The sequence below is a fragment of the Oryctolagus cuniculus genome, chromosome 4, assembly GCF_051225735.1.
Source record: "Oryctolagus cuniculus isolate XC-2025 breed Fujian yellow rabbit chromosome 4, ASM5122573v1, whole genome shotgun sequence".
In the NCBI taxonomy this organism is placed as follows: domain Eukaryota; kingdom Metazoa; phylum Chordata; class Mammalia; order Lagomorpha; family Leporidae; genus Oryctolagus; species Oryctolagus cuniculus.
In genome coordinates, this window is record NC_142870.1 from 128768172 (window position 1) to 128790992 (window position 22821).

Consider the following 22821-nt stretch of genomic DNA (forward strand, 5'->3'; position numbering starts at 1 on the left):
TGTCTTTCATTCTGTTTTGAAGAACTACCACTTCAGCCAGCCATACCTATATCTCATTCTCATCCTTGGCAAATAAATTTAATATTGTGCAGGACTCAGACAATAATTATGAGTTTAGGGAGGGCTTCAGAAATCCAAGGATCACCCCATGAGATATGGCTGAATCCAACCTTGGACCAAAGTACTTCCTTGAATATTCAACAGCTAAAATGACTTTTCGTGACTCAGCTCTGAGGACAGTCATCTGGGTAATTTCAGAGAGCTTACTGCAAGCAGCAAGGGCCCAGAATGGAAGACTGCAAAATCATTGAAGAATACTGGAACCAATGTATTCCTTAATTTCAACACCAAGCCTAATCTCTGGACTAATTTTGGCTATCTTCATTTTTTTTAGCTGTAACTTAACATAAATTAGCACAAACAAAAACATGAAAACTTTTGGAGTGAAATATAGTTATGTGCAGTGTTTCTTCTACCAGAATTCAGCCATAAGCTCTAAGAAATAAGAGATATTTGGTGGCATTTGGCAAGAAGTTTTTAGATAGCTGTGTGGCATAGCTTGAAGTAAAGTATCATTTAGAGCCTCTGTATTCTTGATTATTTTTGTAATCCAAAATTACTAAGAGGGAAGATGACAATTTCATAGCCAATCTCTAGGCAACTGCCTTCTTAGCAGAATCCCTTGGGTAGTGGTGTTGTATACTGTAGCCACATAAGCTTGATTTACTCCTTGGCTGACAACAGATTTAAATTTGTTTCAGTGTCTGATCTGAACACAGAATTTACAGAAAAATTATTCAAAAATTCTGAAAAGCATATTCTGACATCTTTTGGGTGAGAAAAACAAAGTAATTTTTATGACCTTGGCATCACTAAATGCTAGACGAGTAAGAACCATGACTCACTGATGCAGTCTTACAAATTCACATACTGATAAAGACTCAGACATACAGATCCTGAGTGTTGGACTTATCACTGCCTATACGGTTCTGATTTCTCCCTGATGTTGAAGCCTGTGTAATTAACATACACTGATTAGTTTCTGATCTTTTTACAGACTTTAAAGTGGTATAAATAGGAATAATATTTGTAGACAAATAAGCTAACAGCTTCTTATTCATCAACTATTTAGAGTCTACTCTGTTTTATATAATGCTTTAAACATGGCTTTATCTAGAAATTAATTATTACGTAGAGAGGCTAAGACACACTTAGGGGAGAACAGGTAAAGTTACAGTGAACTCTTTAGTTTCTCCTGGAAACTAAACTGCCAATCCTTAACTAACACTAACCCATCTATATATGAACTAGTGACCGAAAAGTGAAAAGATCCAACTATGAATTAGAAATTCCTGAGTCATTCTGTCCTCACAACTTTATGCTTTAAATAAAACTGTCTAAGGAAAATCTACCAGTGACTCAGTATGACTTAGTGTTTCCAAACCAGGAAAAGGAAGGACTTTCAATGTTTGAGATAACATTTGTTTTCTGTAATTTGGAAAATAAACATTTCCTATTCAGTTAGGCCCAGGGTAGGCTATGTGTATGTGGCCTATGGTATGTGTTAAGCGTGCATGTGGGTAAGGGAAGAGAGGGAGGAGGAGACAGAAAAAGATTTTTTTTAGCAGTATTTGCTATTCATATAAACCAGTCATTTTGTACAAGAGTTAGAATCTACATCATAAATTGTGTGCATATGAGCCATGAAAGGATTGTAATTTATCATAAAATAAGCCATACGGCCCACCAGACTGCATACTGCATTTTCATGAATTCAGTGATACAAAATTATGTATTTCATAGTTACATTAAACAATAGAAAACTTGGGTGTCTAGATTAACTTGAAATCTTATTTCAATATGCATGTCTTTTCCCACACCTAAATGAAAATAGCATTTTTTCCTCCTGATAGAACAAAGAGTAGATTTTCTCATACAGTCATGCTAATACAGGGGTCTTTTCAGAAAGTTCATGAAATATATATATATATATATGAAAAAAGTATGCACTGATTTTGAAATTTTTAACTCAAACTTTTTAAAATTTTTTCATTTATTTAAAACACATAAAGAGGATGGGAAAGGGAGGGAGATGGAGAGCTCATGTCAGCTGGCTCGATCCTCGAATGGGTCTGTAACAGCTAAAACTAGCCTGGGAATGTAACCCATGTCTCCCACATGGGTGGCCAGAACCCAGTGACTTGAACCATCACCACTGACAGATCTGTACTAGCAGGAAGCTGCTGTCAGGAGCCAGAGACAGGAAAAGTCACCAGGCTAAACACCCACCCCTAAACTTATTTTTCATTTGTATTTCCATGTGCTTTTTTAAGTTCTCTGGTATAAACCTAGAATTATCTACTTTATTTAAAATATATATTGTGTAACTTGTTATTTATTAGAGTTACTATTGACATGGCCAAACGACATAACGGTTTTATATTTGTCAGGTATGGACACTATTATAACCCACTCAGTGACATTTTGTACTATCAAGGAAACTTCTACTGCAACAGTCCATTGTCTCATGTGTTAACTGAACATACATCATATATATCTGTGCTCCATACTTATGCTATAGGACAAACTAAGGGGACACTTTTGTGGAAGGTAAGTGTCTATGTTTTACCAACTCAGTTACTCTTCACTGCACAACTTTGAGGCCAGTGCACTATTACTTCCACATGACAGATGAGCACACTCAAGAGTGGCTAAAAAATGCATACAGAAAAATCTGTTTCACGAATATTCTGAGTATTTTCAGTAAAAACTAGGGACTAAGGAGATTCCACCAACACACACACATTTTCGTGTTTTCAGTTTCAGGCATCATTGTCTATTTTTTGTATGATATAAAAAGAGTTATGGTTTATATTTTGGGGTATTTAGAGAAATACTTCTCCAAGTATTTGGAGATTGCCATTCCTTCAGTTATAAGATAAATAAATATATTAGTGAAATATTTTAAACGAAGTAACATACACATCAAGACATTCAAAATGTATTTATTTTATCCAATACTTGAAAAAATAATAGCACTTCAACTTGCTTCGTAAGAAATATCTTTTCTTTATTCACATTTGACATTCCCGTCAGAGCTAAGCCAAGTCAGCTCCACTAAAGGTAAACATCATTATTTTATTTGTACAGGCTTTTCTTAATTCTTACCAGAAAATTTCTCCACTTTTTTTGTTTATTGTTAATATACACTTTATATTTTGTAATTAATACTCAACTCCAGTTTAGCTCCCAACTGAGCTCATCTGGTTCTTTCAGCACTGGCACTTGCAGTACCACATTCCTGGTCTTTACTTTTCCCCGCCCCCATCTTTTTTTTCCCCTTCCAGAAATGACTAATCTTCCTGTTATTCTACTCTGTCAGTTTTTCCCCTGGTATTCTTTTCATGTTGCATAACATTTACTTTTCACCAGCTCCTTTTAGAATTTTACTACTGTCTCCTTGGTGCTAGCCTTCTGTTTCCAACAGATTAAAATAGTTTATATTTATGCATTAACAAAAATTTTTATCAACTGCTGTGCTATTCAGATTAGGCTACTTCCTCTAGTCAAAAATGCAACTACTCTTTCAATCAGCATAAATAAATATACATTTGTTGATCTTCAAATTTAAATTCAGTCTAATCCTTAGGGTTACCAGATACTACAATTAAAGGGCTTAGCTTTTTGTCTCCTTTCAAATTTCCTGATAAGGTACTCTACCAAAGCAAACAGAATACCACTCCTTTTAAAGATCTCCTTCTCCCTAGTACTCCTCTGTAACATCATAAAACATGTTAGCGTAAAGGTTTCCCATTTTTCTAATTTTTGACTGCAAAATATATTTTAGTTTTAGGCCAAGAATTCGCATTCCAGTTATAACAGCTGTGAGTGTCTGAACATGAGTAAAAGATCTGAGTTTTTCTTCTACAGAAAAATCTGGGATTTTTAGAATTATCAATGATTGCTGATACAACGGATTCTACAATTCAAAACATGCCTAACAGAACAAAATAATTCATAACCCGAGATTTACATAGTTCATCTTTTGGTGAATCAGGTATTATATCATATTCACTATTCTCATAGTCATAGGACACCTCAGGGAAACTGGATTCTTCTATTCACACTGGCTAACAACACATTAAGAGGTTTACGAGCCTTTAGAAACTGTACATTTTCCAGATTTCAAAAACATCTTTAAAAAACCTGTACACATTATAGAAGACAAAGATATCCCTAAAATTTTCCCTTTACTTCTTGAAAAGAGATGTGAAATCAAGGTCAAATGTTTAAGAAAAAATAGCACAGGAGCCTATCATTTGCTCTCAGTCTTGGTAGGACACCATTCTCTTTTCTAATTCTTACTGCCTCAATAAATAAATTAATATAGAAATATTTCCTTTTTTGTCACATACAGTGCCCTAAACAGACTCATCTTATATTTCTTTGGATAGCAAGAAAAACTTCCAATTCCCTATTTTATTTATACTTTCGTTCCTATTTTAGAGACGAAGATCAGGGACTCTGAAGTCAGCTAAAAGTATTTTTTTTAAGATCACAGTGTATGATACCAAATAGTATAGTAAGACTGGATTTGCTTACAATAAGCTCATTTTTAAGATCACATCATGGCCAGCGCCGCAGCTCAATAGGCTAATCCTCCACCTAGCGGCGCCCGCACACAGGGTTCTAGTCCCGGTCGGGGCGCCGGATTCTTTCCCGGTTGCCCCTCTTCCAGGCCAGCTCTCTGCTGTGGCCTGGGAAGGCAGTGGAGGATGGCCCAAGTGCTTGGGCCCTGCACCCCATGGGAGACCAGGAGAAGCACCTGGCTCCTGCCTTAGGATCAGCGCGGTGCGCCGGCTGCAGCGGCCACTGAGGAGTGAACCAATGGAAAAGGAAGACGTTTCTCTCTGTCTCTCTCTCTCACTATCCACTCTGCCTGTCAAAAAAAAAAAAAAAAAAAAATCACATCATGAGTAGAAAACAAATTCAAACTCTACATTCTATTAAAAAGGCAAGATTATAAACTAATTAATTAAAAGGTAGGACTCATATGTCTACATTCCCTGTAACCAGCTCTCTTGACAAAAAAGCAGATGCCAAATAAATATCATCTGAGTATATAAGCTCTGGGCCAGCACTGTGGCGTGGCAGGTAAAGCCGCCACCTGCAGTGCTGGCATCCCGTGTCCAATCCAGCTCTCTGCTGCGGCCCAGAAAGGCAGTAGGAGATGGCTCAAGCGCTTGGGCCCCTGCACCCACTTGGGAGACCCGGAGGAAGCTCCTGGCTCCTGGCTTCAGATCAGCACAGCTCCGGCCAATGCGGACATCTGGGGAGTGAACCATCCGATGGAAGACCTCTCTCTCTCTGCCTCTGCCTCTGCCTCTCTGTGACTCTGCCTTTCAAATAAATAAATAAATATTTAACAAGTTCCATCATATGCAGGCATATTTATGATTTTTAAAAAAGAAGAAAAGGGAACTTCTTGGTGCAGTAAGAAGTAATGCTATCAAAATACATAATTGTGGCAGGTAATGGCCCAGCAGTTAAGAAACCAGGTAAGATGCCAATGTCCAATATTCAACTCCAGGCTCTATCTCCCAATTCCAGCTCTCTGCTAATGCAGATCCAGGCAGACAGCAGATGATGATTCAATGGCTGAGTTCCTGCTCTCCAAGTGAAAGACTTGGAGAGTTCCTAAGTCCTGACTTTGGGCTGACCCAGCCCGACTATTGTGGAGCTTTGGAGATTGAACCAGCAGATGGAAGCTTTCTCTTCCTCTTCTGTCTCATCTCTGTGTCTCTCTTTGACTCTCAAATAACAATAATTACATGTACTTACAATAATAATAATATTATTTTATATATATACTAACCAAACAAACAAGAATAGGAGAAGCAAATCAAACAATCGATCCATGGTAAAAATTTATTAGACTTACTTCAAAATTATTAGAATACACCAAATAGATGTATAACTTTATTTATGTCATATTAAAATTTAGTATCTAATTATGAAAATTAATTAAAAAATCATGTATTTTCTCCATTTTTCTGATATAAGCAATATTTTGGAATTCTTAGTAAGTTGTTAAGTCCTTTAAAGAAGAATTTCTGGCAATAAATGTAGCTGGAATGATATAATTAGGAGTCACCATTTTGTTGTTAAAAAACCAAAAATCATAGAGCTACAAAAAGATCAACAGTGATGGAAAGCTACTGGCAGAAAACTTTACAGAAGTTGGGCTCAGATTTCAGTACCATTAAAAGCAGAGATGAGTGAAATTTTGGCCTGTTCGTATAGTACATAGACCTTTTAGGTACTGTTCTCACCAAACAGTAACAAAAGTGAAACTCAACCCTAATTTCTATTTCATAGAAAATCCATCAATGAACAGCTAAGTGGATCCCATGTCTTGGTATTGTGAATTGTGCTGCAATGAACACAGGAGTGCAGCTTCCCTTTCATATGCTGACTTCATTTCCTTCAGATATATATTCAGAAGTGGGATAGCTGGATCAAATGGTACATTTATTTTAAGTTTTTAGAGAAATTTCCATGCCATTCTCTATAATGGCAGTACTAAATTTGCATTTCCACCAACAGTGCCTAAGGATTCCCTTTCCTCCATATCCTCAATAGCAGTTATTACCTAAAGTTAAAAAAAATAATAGGTGGCCAGTTAGCTCAGTTGGTTAGAGTGTGGTGCTAAAAAAAGTAAATAAATAATAATAGTCTGAATTTAGAATACAGATTATTCAAGGTTGGACAGGGTGTGTGAGAGGGGATTGAAGGAGGTTTGATGATGAATACCAACATATAATTGGATAAAAGGAGCAAGTTCTAGTGTTCCACAGTAGAGATGGGTATCTACAGATTACAATAATGTATTATATAGCATATGAAGAACTAAAGAAGAGCTGGCAGGCTACAAACACCATAAAGAGATAAAGAAATGACTGGAGAGTTGCATGGCTTGATCACTTTATGTCGTGCAAATGTGTTGAAAAACTGCACTGTACCCCATAAATATTTTATGTATATGTATATGTATTTTTATATATGTGCAAGCATTGTATATCAATCAAACTTTTCAACGATAAAATATCATTTATAATGAGGGCATGCTATTAAAAACCTAAAATCAAAAAAAAAAAGATAACATCCAAATGGAGTTATGTAACCTTCGTTTAGAAGCTGCCCTGAAAAATACATCGTTAAAAAAGACTTTGAGTGATATTCAGGAAAAGTTACACATAAAGTAAGTGTTAAATGATATAATGAAATTATTGTCAATTTTGACAGACTTCAAAATGCAGTTATATCTAAAACAACTTATTTATTTATTAAGATACTACTTAAGAATTTATAGGCAAAATGATAAGATGTCTGAGATTTGTTTTAGGGTGGGCAATATATGAAACATGATGGATTAAATTCTGATTGATATGTACATGGATGTCATTTTACCATTTTCTCTAATTTTGGCTGTGCTTTAACAATTCCCATAAGAATTTTCAAATTACAAAAAAAAAAAAAAAAGTTAACATCTAGTAAAGAGAAAAGTAACTAAACTTTCTTTCATATTTCTGGCCTGAAGTCACAAAACCTGGTTTACAAGCAGGCTTTGGTACTTGTAGTTTCCAGGCATATTAACAGGAAGCTGAATCCAAAGGGGAGCAGCTGGAACTCAAACCAGGACTCAAGACAGGGTCTGCCAGCATCACAAGCAGCAGCTGAACCCTCTGCAAAACAACACTGGCCCCTTCAATATATTTCTAACTCAAATGTCCACATGTTAACATGGCAATAAATAGCATATGTGTATGCAAAATATAAACTAAAACAAACTAAAAATATAGCTTTCATTAATAAATGTTCTTATTCAGCTTCATGTCACATGTGCACATGTTACCTCTTCAATCCAATAGTAAGGTCTCTGAATAATGTCTTTGTCTTATTCCTTCAACCAACAATCCTTCAACAAACATTGCTAGTAGTCAACTTTGTGTCTGGTATTTCTTACTGAGTGATAACAAAGTCATAAGCCACTGTCTATGACTTCAAATCCAGACAAGGATGAAGATGCCTAGCCATGATTCATGTTCTAAATAAAGTACAGATAATGAATTGGATAAACTACAAAAGCAGATACAGGGCAATTATGTGGCCAGAGCTAGGGTGAGGAAAAGGTTCCTGGAAAAGGTAATGTCTAAACAAAATCTAAATAAGAAAATAGTATAAACATATAGGGAGAGAAACAGCCATAGGCCAAAAAAAAAAAAAAAAAAAAAAAAAAAACCACACAAAAAGAACATTAGTTTGGAGCAGCCAAAGAAGTCATTTGTCACAGGTGAACGTGGTAATACTCAATGTGAGAGGTATAACAGATGAACAATTGGACTCACCAAAAAGCTAGGTACTTAGTAAGGGATCAGTAAATGACTATTAATCAAAGAACAGAGAGCTAAAGGGTAGCATTACTTGAGTGTTCACTGTGCAAGGCCATTATGCTAGAACACTGTGATAAGGGGATTTTGTATTCAATCTCCCATTAACCCTGAGGGAGGAACTGTTACTATCAGGATCTTATAGATAAAGACACTGGGGCACAGAATAGCTAAGTAACTTGCCCAGTCACTTACTTGGCAAGTAGTATGGTTAGTCCTGTTCTGAGTCTTTCAAACAGTATGGAAAGAAAACATATGGAAGAAAATTTCTACTGGCTATTCCACATTGAAGCATTTTTTTTTTTAAGGGACAGACAACACTGTAAACAGCAAGTGGCTCTCTAAGACAGGGGAGGACATAAGGATGTAGCTAGCATTTGCCAATTTCCATGGTGTAAATGCTCCTACCATAGCCAATTTCAGGCTGCCAATGAGATATTACTGATCATGCAGTTGGGAAAAGCTGTTAAGTGAGCCAGTTCCAGCACACCATTGCCAGGAGCTTTCAACAAGCTCTGCAGGTAAAGAGTGAAATTAACAGGTTAACTGGTAGGGAAGATGAGAAGACAGTAAGTAAAGCAAAAAACAGGTACAACTACTCTCCCTGCTGTTTACAAAGAACAATCAATTTATAGTTGAAATTAATAAACTTCTGAGGAGTATAATATAATGTGTGATATATAAGTAACTCATATAGATTCCTGAAGGAAACATACATTGTCTATGAATGACAGATGACATTTAAAAATTTTTCTCTATATAAAATTAGTGAACTGTGATTAGCAGGTGATTCCTTGCTAAGCTACTCCTCCCTCAGGCAGCACACAAGATGATTTATTTCTGATTTCAATTTCTAGAGAAATTGAAAACGAAAACACAACAGAAGGAAGCTATCTGAACAAGTTCAGCAACAGGCATTACAACTAAAAACAGGGGTATTATTTTTGCATATCCTGGGCTTTTAAACTATCTGTCACACATATAAAATGTGTTGAATGTATATTCAGAACAAAGGAGGGAACAAAGCCAATCACAGACCTGGGTGTTTATATTTAATATTTGATAAATATAACAGATATACATGTATAGAAAGGAGTTCAAATTATTGTTAGTATAATATTGCGTTAAAAGTATTCCTTTAGGTAATTAATAGCACAAAATGAACAGTGTAGTATAATGAGCTTTACATGTATAAAAAATGATAAAAAATTATAATTATTAACACACTGATCTTATCACTTCATAAAGTTCCTTTATCATGTACCAGTGTCCAATAAATATTTAGATAAATTTAAAATACATTTGCAATCTTTCATATGGAATGCAAATAAAGAAAAAGAGCAATGGTTAGCAAAGCCACAAAGACAAACTACACAAATTTGCTTAGACCCATAGCAAACTGAAAGGAGTATACCCCCTTTTTGGCCTGTGGCATGTCTGCTGCTAATCTGCTATCAAATCTGACTCTCAAGAACCCAGAGCCTCTTAGAATTCAGGCTTAAGTGGACTCCAGAAAACAAATGCAATTCATTAGCACTGTCTTAAGCATATTAAATTCATATGTAAAACAGGTGCGAAAGATGCTTTTGCGCCTTGCTGGAGCCTATATATCTTCTTTCTGATGTTCTTCTCTCAATAGTAGGGCACAGAAATCTTTTATTGGGTCAATTTAACTATTGATTTCTCCTCTTAATGCTTATAAATGGCAGAAAAATATCACTTTTTCAGTTCACTGCCTTAAGGGAAAAAAACGCACAGAATTAGTGACTAAAAATGAAAAACAAATCAATCAACAATACTATTGTCTAGTACACAAAATAACTCAGTTTTGTTACTTAACTGGATTGACATTTTTTTCAGCCCAGTTATCAGACTGAGATAATACAAATGTACTTTCTTATCTTTTATAAATTCAAGTTCAAGTCAAATAATTTGAGAGTTCTATATACAAGGCTAGTTTTCATTTCCTATACACAGCCTTTCAAAAAAGAGACTGCATCAGTTTTTAATGAAATGCATGGCCTAATTTACAACTCTAATGACTATAATTAGTTTCACAGTGTTTTGGTTTTTTAAAAAATCTTGGGGACACACAAGGAAGGTTGTGGCATGGTCAGAAGCTGCTATTTCTGGTGAAATTCCATATTCCATCCCATTTTAAATTCAATACAGCAGAGTACTATTTATTAGAAGCCTAACATGTGGTAGGGCTATAATGTAGTAGTGCTAAGGGTAGGCAATGGAGATTCTTAGATGATAAAGGCAGAGGCTTTGTTTTAAACAGCTTACTTCCAAACAGGGGACAAGAGTTAAAACCTAACAGCATCAGTCTGAGCTTGGAGGCAACAGATTTCTTTGTGTCTCTCCAGTCACTGCATTTTTATGGTGGAAACTAATGTGAGTAATAATGTATTTTTTTCACCATTTTTAAAATTTCTGTGTTATAGTGATATTACCTGGCTTTTACATTCTTATTTAAAACTAGAATGAACAGGCTCTAGGTTAGGAATTAAAAGACTTTTTTTAAGGGGATAACTGAGATGTCTAGATTAAAAAAACAAAGAACAGCTACCACCATAACAAAATAACAGAATAAATACCAGCATCTTTTCCAGTCGGTTTGAAAACAGATCTGACTCTATTTTCTTTTGAACTTAACATGCCACTGTGCGCAATACAAATAAAAAGCAAGATTTTAAAAACATCACAGCAAAGTTATAATATAAAATCTCTTGAAATTTTGATGAAGAATGGCACACCAAGCTCAATCTGCTGCCTCTTGAGCATTTTAATTATTTTCTGACTTGCAAAATTAGGAAATGAGACTAGCCTCCCAATCACCAGCAAACAAAACAAACAGAAAGTGAAGGTCTTCCTTACACTCTTCTCTTGAGCACCTCAGGAACAAAAGACTCACTGTTCAAGACCTTAAGAACCGCTTAGGGGAATTAGTCTATAAAGTACATATTTTTCAAAGATTATTATCAAGGCCTGAGCTTCTCTGAAAACACACTCTGCTTTCAGAAAACCGTGGCCAATATAAAATAAGGGAACATCAGAATGTAAACTCCAAGTAGATGACTTTCACAAACTGTGAAGCTCCTTGAAGATAAAGGGCTAATAAGTCTCAATGGAGCATCTCTTCATGCTCAAGTGGTGACTGTAGCATTTGTTCGCAGTTCCACGCGTAATTACTCCACTCTACCCCTTAATGAGCCTGAAGTACTAAAATTTTTAATCCCTCCTGATGATCCTCTTCAAAGCGGATAAATATAGGCTTCTCTTCAATCAAATACTTAATTGCTAGTACTACTGGTAACAACACATAATCTGGAACTTCTCAGTTCTTTTAAGAATAGCCTGTATCATATAGCTCCCCAAATCTTTTGTATGGAAAAAATTAGTAAGCAAGTTAACAAGTGGCAGGGCCTACATATTTGTACTTCTTAGAAGTCTGGATTCCCTCTTCTACTCCAGGTTGAAGATTTCCTTGTAATATAAAACAAATTATTTTCTAAAATTAAAGCATGGAGAAGTTTTAGAGTTAAATGCATCTCTATCCAAGTATCACGTATCTTTGTTACAGCTATTAGTTCTATGAAAAAACAATAACAATTATTGTAATAGTCTGGTTCCTCTCATAACAAACAACAATGCTAAACAAAGCTCTTCTCAATATTCTTAACAGTGAAAAAAGAAGAAAACACACTAATAGTATTTGCTATTCTGGTTGTATCATTTCTCCCTATGAAGAGTAAACACTATTCTCCATTGAAACAATACTTCAACAAAGTACTCTTTTGAACCAAGAGTTAATACTGTTAACAAAATAACTGGGTAACATGTTGCCACACTGACCAATTTATCATTTCCTCCTGAGGCATAGGCTGTGTATACAGCCATTACACCAGGAAGCTTGACCATCAAGTCCCCATGTACTGCCTGCACAAGATAACATACAAAATCTGGCATGAGTCCAAATAAAGGCCTATTCCAGAAATTTACATCAACAGAACAGCAATAGTCCATGAGAGTGTCAGAGTCTTTTAACTAAATGAATCTCACCAGAAATGAAGGGTGCTAGATTTCTTTGAGAAAATTTGTGAGTAGATGTATGTTGCTCTCCAACGAATGCCCCATTAAATGAAAAGGAATTCTCCAAAGTTGATATTAAAAGCACACAAAATCTGTTCAGAATCACTGGCCGTGGTCATCAGGAAACAACGCATTCAATTCGCTAAACTCTTCTTGAATGCCAAGAGTATTTAAAATGCCATGTGTGCAGAGGTAAAAATGTAAGTTTCTCATTCTTAAGACACTTATAAATTAATAGGGAATGGAAACATGCCCAAATTCACTGTAAAATCAGGTACGGTGTGATCTATCCCATGATACTGAAAAGGTGAGGAAACAGAAGTAAATGTTATGCATCTCATGAAGGATGCCTCATTTGAGAACCACTGGACGATAAGGGACTCTTATCTTTAACAGCACTGAGAACTAAACTCTGAATTACAACGACAGGTTGGCTACAATTGCAAGAGTTTGGCATTTCAAAAAAGCATCTGGAATATTCAACAAGTCATATACAATTTAAAATGTTGGATGTTGGGGCTTATGCTGTGGCAGAGTGGATTGAGCCTATGGCAGCCGGCAGGTATAGCGGTCTCATGTGGAACAGCTAGTTGCTCTACTTCCAATCTAGCTTTCTGCTAACAGCCCAGGTCAGGGACCCAGAGAAAGCTCCTAGCCCCTGGCTTTGGATCAACCTAGCTCCAGCCATTGAGGCCATTTGGGGAGTGAATCAGTGAATGGAAGACATCTCTGTCTGTCTCTCTCTCTCTCTCTCCAACTCTGCCTCTCAAATAAACAAATAAATCTTTAAAAAAAAAAATGCTGTTGTATATTATAATTTTAAATTGTCTTACATATCCTCTATGAGTATACTTTATAAAATAAACTTATTCATATATGCATATTTTAAAGTCTATTGTCAAAGAATAAAACACAGTTAAAAAAAAAAAAACAAAACTTTACTGTCACCAATAACCAGTAAGTCAAGAAAGTCAAGAAAATTTGTTAGGTGTGGGTCTTTAACCTAGCAGTTAGGATGCCCACATCTCACACTGTAGTACCTAGATTCGACTCCCAGCTCTTGCTCCTAACTCCGGCTTCCCATAAATGTAGACCTTGGGAGGCAGTGGTGATGGCTCAAGTAATTGGGTTTCTGCCACACAGCTGATCACATCTGGATTGCATTTCTGGCTCTGGCCCCAGCTCAGCCCCAACATTTGTGGGCATTTAAGAAGTGAACCAGTAGATGAGAGCTTTCTCTCTCCCTCTCACTCTCCCTCTCTCTCCCCCCTCCCTTCTCAAATAAATATTTAAAATATTTTAAAAATTAAAAGAAAGTTCTTCACTTGGATTCAACATTTACAGCAGTTTTCATCTTTCAAGTATATCAATGATGCTATATCTTCATAAAATAAAGCATTTTCTAGCTTTTCCTATGAACTATCAATTAGTCCTATTGACAGTGTCCTGGCAACCTAGAAATCTTTATGGCTGTGATTAAGCCCTAACCTTACTGTTCCTAATCTGCAAAACAAACAGACTGCATGACATCAGTTCTGAAGACTCTCTTAACTGAAATTCCAACAATCCACGGAACACTGGAGTTCAATGCTGAATGCAACAAAACCTCTAAACACTGGTGAAAGCCCCTGAACATTGCATTCACAATCTTTTAAAACACAAATAATAAATACAATTTTTTCTTGGGACTAAATCTAGCAACCGAAATTTTCACTCAACATTTTTATAAAGCTTTCATTGTAAAGGGCTTCACTACTCAGTGGTTTGTCTCTGTAACAGTTACTCCAGTAAAAATTTAACCTAAGCAGAACCACAGAGACTTTTCTATTTTCTTTCAAGTGATTTCTAAAATGGTAAAGGTACTTCCGATAGCACACAGAGAAATAAGGTTAGCTGGTCATATTCCAAGCTTCAAGTATTAAACTAATATAGAAAAAAATCATAACAATCAGGAAATTTATGTAGCCAGGATGTTAAAATTTGAGAACTGGCTGCAGCCTGTGAATGACTGCAGAGTGTCTTTTGTGAATCTGTATTGATTTTACTTCTATTCTTCAAATTGACATAATAGCTGGTCATGGCTTAGAAACAAGATTTGCAGCCTGTCCTTTCAAAGATCTATGCAGTAATGATAAACCCAGTGATTTGAATCCATCAAGCTCACGATAAGCACCATGTCTCTGGATGAAAAACAGTTGCTGCCAGACAGTGCATCTTTTCAAACTATCTAGAATAGACTCTATAAACCCACAAACCAATGACTTTCCACTGATCAAGTCCTGTTTTAATTCAAATGCAGCTTAGAACCACACAGTGGAATAAACTTGCAGGAATTTTATAAACTAAAACATTTTATCTTTGTATCTTTACAAAGATGCTGGACAATAAACAGTTCAAGAAAAAAAAATCTCAAAAAGTTCTATCATAGTTGAATTAAAACATAATGGTGCCACATAATTTCTTGTTGGGTTTCAAGACAACATTCATTAAATATTTGGAAATATTCTAACCAGTATCCTTTTAAGGAAGTTTTTCATAACATAAACACATTTTAGTGATTAAATCACTTTCAGAACGCCTGTAACTTGAGATTTCTTTTTTCTTCCCATGGTGACCTGTTTTTATCTCAAACAGTTACTAAGAAAAATATTTTCCAGCTAGTCATAAGAATGACTTCCTTAGAAGCCTTTTCCTTTGTACTATTAAACAGTCTGGAAAATTGCTTGCTTGACTCATTCATGCTGCTAAAATACACTCAGGCAAAGACTGACCACCAATTTTCTCTGTTTCCAAGAACAAGACACACAATTTATGCATGAAGTTCTAAAGTTAACACTGAGAACATCAGACTACCTCCATGAGTTGATATTTTATAACACTACATATAAACTCAGTCCACTCTATTCATTTGCTTTAAGGAATACCACTTTTTATGTAAGAAAAATTACAACTTAAAAATAAAATAAAATGTCCTTAAGTTATAATAAACTCATTATCATTTTTCAACTTTAGTACCACAAGTGAGGATCAACTAGAAATTTGAGAAGACATGACAGTTATTTGGAGATCACTCCATGTAGACATATTTGGAGATAATAAAATGAAACATATAAAATACTTTACAAAAATAAAGTAGTTATAAAGTCATACTAAGTATTTACTGGGATTCTAAGTCTCTTTATAAATTATATAAAAATATTTTGAAAGTTAACACATTATTTTACCACTCAGCTAGTTACTATCATTAATAGAAGAAATACAGCAAAGTGAAAGATCTATAGTTAACAGAGACCTACTAATTACAATCATTGTTCACCAAAGAACACAGGAAATGGTATTCAGAGAGGAAAATTATTTTTTGAATCAGAAACTTAATGGAGGCATTCATGAAACAGTAAATCCTTGAATAAGAAATTACACTTATGTCAAGAGATTATTTTATTTTCTACATTCTGTTTTTTAAATTTATCGATACTTGTAGCAGGAAAGCAAGGCCAGCTCTATATAAGAGTCTGGAACATGTGAAGATTACCATATGGTTTTATCCTTAGGAGACAAATACATCTTCTAAACAGATTGATAAGTCATGGCAAAAATACTGTGTTCCAGAAACAGGCATTTATCCTAGCATTTAAGATGCCAGTTAAGACACCTGCATCTCACATCAGAGTACCTAGTTTTAATAATTAGCTCTGGCTCCTGTCTCCAGCTTCCTGCTAATGCAAACCATGAGAGGCAGGAGTGATGGTTCAAGTAATTGAATTCCTGCCATCCATGTAGGAGACCCGGGTTGTATTACTAGCTTTTGAATTGTGGCAAGAATTTGGGGAATGACAAAGAAGAGGGAGCACTCTTTATCTCTCAAATATAAATATATAAAGAAAATGATATGTTCCCTGAATCTCTTGGCAGTATTAAATGGTTTTTTTAATCTGGACACATAGATTTATATATATATATATATGTGTGTGTGTGTGTGTATAATATATATATATATATATATATACACACATACCTGTGAGGTAGGGGAATAAATATACTTTTACAAGTATCTTCTGCTTTTTGCAGGAAACCTGGAAGAGTACCTGAAATGCTGTTCAGCACACAGTGGGCACAGCATGCAAGCTGCTGACACACATGGCATTAAGTCCACCCTCTGTTAATACACACAATCACTAGACAAGGGAATGGTCTCATCTAGTAGTTATATGTAGCTCAGTGGTCCAATTGGCATCATCTCTTATATATTCTCTACTTTCAATGCTGAGCTTTTACGTTCTTACTGTAAAATTCTGAATTGACAGGTCCTTTGAGGCCAAGGCTTTAGAAGACATTTCAAAACAACTAGCTATAATCATTTATGCTCCCTCATTATTTAAAATTAATATGCTACCCAAGTAAATGAGACATGGCAAAAGGTTACAGATTAAAAAGACTTGGAAGATAGTAATATGGGGAGAGAACAGCACTCCTTTAATTCATTCTAAAGGGAATATTTTGGAAACATCAAGCAAACCTTGGAGCCATAATGTGACTGGAAAGGATTAATAAGGAGAGCATTTAGTAACATGAAATTTATTTTCATTATCAGTATTCCAATATTTTTCCTGATCTAATATTTCTATAAGAAGCATGTAAATGTATGTGTGAGACAGAGACAGAAAGAGAGAGGGAGCAAGAGAGCAAGTATAAACAAGCACTTTGTTGATGTTATCTATAGAAACTGTCTACTGGAAAAGGTTTCTTTAACTTTGGTTTGGTTCCAACCCTGGAGCCAATGAAAAATAATAATGTTTCCATGGATTAGAGCCAACAGAGCTGCTTAAACAAAAGGTAACATTCATTAGTAGACCATGGTACCATGATCTCATTTTGAAGGTTATTTTTTTTAACATTAACTGTAAATTGTCTGCAAATTGGAACAAACTACTAATGTCAAAGAAAATAAATAAATATCAGCCTTACTTTAAATGTTATTATTTACAGGGACAAGATATTTTACAAACCATGAGTGAAGTAAAACAGTGGAGAAAGTGAAAATGATGCATTTGTGTCCCAGCTTAATCATTTTTCTGTCTCCCTAATCCCCTCAAAACATGAGTGCCAACATACACATACATACTTTGTTATTTCTACTAGTTTCTAGTAACAAGTAATTTCAATATGAAACCATTCTTAGAGAGAATTATGAACATCTTAAAAATAAAAGAGGGAAATCCTAGGTTTTATGCATCTGCCAACTAAATACCAACTGACTTCTTAACTCTAGGAAGGTCTTACTGCACCATTTTTTTTTTTTTTTTTTTTTTTGACAGGCAGAGGCAGAGTGGACAGTGAGAGAGAGAGAGAGAGAGAGAGAAAGGTCTTCCCTTCCTTTTCCCGTTGGTTCACCCTCCAATGGCCGCCGTGGCTGGCGCGCTGTGGCTGGCACATCGCGCTGATCCGAAGCCAGGTGCTTCTCCTGGTTTCCCATGGGGGTGCAGGGCCCAAGAACCTGGGCCATCCTCCACTGCCTTCCCGGGCCACAGCAGAGAGCTGGCCTGGAAGAGGGGCAACCGGGACAGAATCCAGCACCCCCACCGGGACTACAACCCAGTGTGCCGGCGCTGCAAGGCGGAGGATTAGCCTATTGAGCCACGGCGCCGGCTTTCACTGCACCATCTTAAAAACTACCAAAAAACTGAAAACAAATTTTATGTTCCCTGTTCTCAGAGGCACTCCTGTCCTTTCTAATTGTTTCACAACATGTTAAAGCACAAAATAGCCAACCCAATTACACAGGCTACAAGCATCACCTTTGGACATTTATCTGAGCCTCCTTGAACATCAAGTAATACAATTAACTCACTGCCACATACCAAATCAATACATAGTATAGGACAGGCAATAATCAATAGCCTTAACAAGGAGGCAGTGGCATGGCTGAGTAAATCAAATAATAAATGCACAACTCATATGTGGTAATGAGTTAGAATAGAATTAGAATATTAGCAATAACATTTACACAAGTTGCAAAAGGAAACCCAGCAGTGCCCAGAGGAAATAACCAGGTTTATTATTTCCAAAGAACCAATAAAATCAGGGAATTGCTTTTCTTTCCTTTCACTTCTGGAAAAAGTATATATTTCTAACCGAGTCAAAAGTTCCAAACTTGTAAATTAGGCAAACACCTTTAAATACCTTGGAGGAAAAAGGATCATTTTCATGCACCGGAATTGGATCCCTATCAATTCTAAGTAGCAGTGAAAGGGGTAAAAAATGAGGCTATGACAGAATACCAAGATTGGGATGCATTTTTACACCTTTAAGGAAGCAAGTGGTAGATATTTCATCAAGTAAGTTTATTTAAGTATAAAAAGAACAGAGAGAGAATAGTGTAAATCATGAAAAAAATAGACTTTAACATTTAACCTACTCTGTGCAAGTACTCCAATGAGTAAATGTCTATTTTATTTTTGAAAAATAAAAAAGTCTTCAGTAAGTCTTAGGAAATTTACATAAACAATACAGTATTTGAATATCAAATGTGAATTAATTATTTATTTATTTTTATTTATTTGACAGAATTAGACAGTGAGAGAGAGACAGAGAGAAAGGTCCTCTTTCCGTTGGTTCACTCCCAAATGGCCGTAACAGACAGAACTGTGCCGATCCGAAACCAGGAGCCAAGTGTTCTTCCTGGTCTCCCACGCGGGTACAGGGACCCAAAGATTTGGGCCATCCTACACTGCCTTCCTGGGCCACAGCAGAGAGCTGAACTGGAAGAGGAGCAACTGGGACTAGAACCTGCGCCCATATGGGCTGCCAGCACTGCAGGCGGAGGATTAACCTAGTGAGCCAGGGCACCGGCCCCTAGATGTGAATTATTTATTGTGAAACAGCATAAAGCTAAAGAAGTATTAGTTTTACATGAAATTAAAATTTGAAACATATGGTTACTACCATTTTTCCATTCACATACTAAATGAACCTACTAAATTGGTCTAATACTACCCTAATCAGCTTGAAGCCAATACCCTAATCAGCTTGAAGCCAAAAGATACACATGATAAAAGATTACAAGGTTATTTTCTTTTGATGGCAGGTAGGTAAATAAGCTAGTGTGTGACACTGCACATTAATGGTAATTTTTTTTTTATTTCTTCAAACAAGTAGCACATTGATACCAATAGTGCAATGATGCAAAATGACCAGCAAGAGTTACTCTAACATAACACAAATTTCCTTTCATAAGGAGAAAGAAAACTGAGACTGAATTCAGGATTTAGGCAAGAATTTACTAGTGGCTACAATTTATGAAGTAAGTATACCAAGCAAGACATAACATTAAATGATTTATATATTAAAGCTGCTCTTGTTGAACTCCCTCAAACTTTTGAAGCTGGTATTATTACACTCATTTTACAGATGAGGAAATCATCTAAGAGAGGTAAAATGACTGACATCAAGTCACTAGGAAGTTCTATGGAATCTAATCCACATCTAGCAGATCCACAGTTTGGACTCAACAAGGTCTTAACTTGTTGCTGTGAAAAGTTGTTTTGTTTTTTTTTTTAAACTTCCACATCTTTGTACAATTACTCCGAAGAACCTACTTTGGTTTAAATAAAGTGGCATTGGAGTTTGAGTGAAAATGACTAAGGGCTACATTCTTATTACGCCTGGTACCCGCATTTATACACAATTCTTGAAAATTTCATACTAAGGAAAAGAACATAGAAGCTGATCTAGACACTCAGAAAACATCAATAAAACAAAAGTAAAGCTAAAGCAAACAAATGAAGAAAATGCCCAGATCAAAGGACAAGGAACACCACTTGCTTTTTCCTGTGATTAACTTGGTCCTGAACACAAAACAAGCCCAACCTACATATCAAGTTTGAATCTATACAACAATCAACTTTATAAAAAAAATTTTTAAGTGGCAGTTTGACTATATTAATCCATTCAAGAAAATGATCAAAGGAAATGAGCTGCTCATCATTTCAGTAAAGGAAAGAACACTTGCAGTACCAGCTATTGAGGTTCATGGTTTTCTATTCCTTTTTTGTCCAAGCTATCCTAAATAAAAGTGCTCAGTGACAATAATTCTGTTTTTCACACAGAGCATCTTAAAATCACACAATGAACATTAGCACATTAATACTGAAATACATCTATTAAGAGTCCAGGATTACAATTTAAACTAATGTTTATGAAATAATGAGGAAACCTAAGAATTTCACATTCTCGTATATATTTGAGAACAAACATGCTCAATCCATCACATCATTAATGCAATATCGTCAATGATTCTTATATTTATATAGTCATTTTAGTTCAATTGCATATAACATAAAGCCTTAAACTAAAAAGATGTGACCAATTTTTAAATACAACTTTAAAATTAATGTAGTGGGGCCAAAGTTGTGGCACAGCAGGTCAAGCCCACCTGCATTCACTATCAGAGTGCAGGATGGAGTCCCAGCTGCTACACTTCTGATCCAGTTTCCTACTAATACACCTAGGAGGCAGCAAAAGATGGCCTACAGGCTTAGGCCCCTGACACCCATGCAGGAGACCTGTCTATTGTGGGTAGTGATGAAATAAACCAGTGAACTGAAGCGCTCTGTCTCTCTCTGTCTCTCTGTCTCTCTGTCTCTCTCTCTCTCTCCCCCCAGGTATGTCTGACACTGTAATATGCAGAATCACTAATAAGTAACATTTTTATGTGCAGGATCATGATATAGTACTTTTATAATATTGCCACCTTAAACAACTTCAACTTAGCATAGAGGTTGAAAGTGCAGGCTCAAACTACCTGTGCTGAATCCCAGGTTAAGCTACCTACTGACCATGTAATCTTGTATAGGTTATTTAACTGTTTTGAGCTTCATCATTTTATAAAAATCAATAGATGACCAAATCAATTAATTAAAATTCACCATTTTTACATGTCACCTAAAAAATTAACCAGACTCAGGTTTGTCTCACTAAATTATGGAATTTGCTATAGGCCTGGGCATAAATCTGTTACCATATAAAAATTAGCAGTAATACAAATATACAGATTTACATGCAGAGTAATACAACCAAGCAGATTCTTTTGAAGCATATTCCCATAGCAGAAACTATTCTTCTCTTCTTACATGACTATATTATGTTCTCCAAGGTATTTCATAACAAATCTCTCAGACACATACAATGATACTTCAAAAAGTTCATGGAATACAGAATTTAAAGGTTGAGTTTATTTTGGTTCAAAATATTTTTTAAAACCACAGGTTTTTTTTCATAATTTTCATTTTCTTAGACAGAGTTAGACAGTGAGAGAGACAAAGGTCTTCCTTTATCGTTGGCTCACCCCCAAATGGCCGCTACGGTTGGTGCACTGCACCGATCCGAAGCCAGGAGCCAGGTACTTCCTCCTGGTCTCTCATGCAGGTGCAGGGCCCAAGCACTTGGGCCATCCTCCACTGCACTCCCAGGCCACAGCAGAGAGCTGGCCTGGAAGAGGGGCAACCAGGAAAGAATCCGGCGCCCCGACCAGGACTAGAACCTGGTGTGCCGGCGCCGCAGGTGGGGGATTAGCCTAGTGAGCCGCAGCGCTGGCCTAATATTCATTTTCAAGGACACTCACATACACGAATTTTAACAGTTGGTTTCTTTTAAACTAAAAACAAACAATGCTGGTGGGCATTTAGCCGAACAGTTAAGATGCTGCTTAACATGCCTGCATCGCACACCAGAGTACCTGAGTGTCAACACCTGGCTGCAGGTCCCAATCACAGTCTTCTGCCAGCGGAGACTCTGGGAAGCAGCAGATGAGGGCTCAGGCGCTTGAGTTCCTGCCACATGGGAGAACCTGACTTGAGTTCCCAGCTTCAGCCCAGACCAATCCTGGCATCACTAGCATTTGGGGAGTAAGGAAGCAGATGGAATCAATCTCAGTCTCCCTTCTCTCTGCCTCTTGAATAAAGTTTTTTAAAAATGTTGGAAAACAAGCCGGCGCCGCGGCTCACTAGGCTAATCCTCCACCTAGCGGCGCCGGCACACCGGGTTCTAATCCTGGTCGGGGCGCTGGATTCTTTCCCGGTTGCCCCTCTTCCAGGCCAGCTCTCTGCTGTGGCCCGGGAGTGCAGTGGAGGATGGCCCAAGTGCTTGGGCCCTGCACCCCATGGGAGACCAGGAGAAGTACCTGGCTCCTGCCTTCGGATCAACGCGATGTGCCGGCTGCAGCGTGCCAGCCGTGGCGGCCATTGGAGGGTGAACCAACGGCAAAGGAAGACCTTTCTCT

The 22821-nt window shown here is 36.6% G+C and overlaps 1 protein-coding gene across 50 annotated transcripts in view; it reads right to left on the reverse strand.

Annotated features, from left to right (window-relative positions):
* Window positions 1–22821, reverse strand: part of MBNL1 (muscleblind like splicing regulator 1) — a 209486-nt gene that overhangs the window by 119806 nt on the left and 66859 nt on the right. The window contains exon 1 of one of the 50 annotated variants that reach the window (XM_089331056.1): window positions 22279–22372. The exons of the other annotated variants lie outside the window; for them this stretch is intronic. The gene's annotated coding sequence lies outside the window, so the exon portion shown is untranslated. Of the gene's footprint in view, window positions 1–22278; window positions 22373–22821 lie in introns of those variants that run through there. 50 annotated transcript variants of the gene reach the window in all.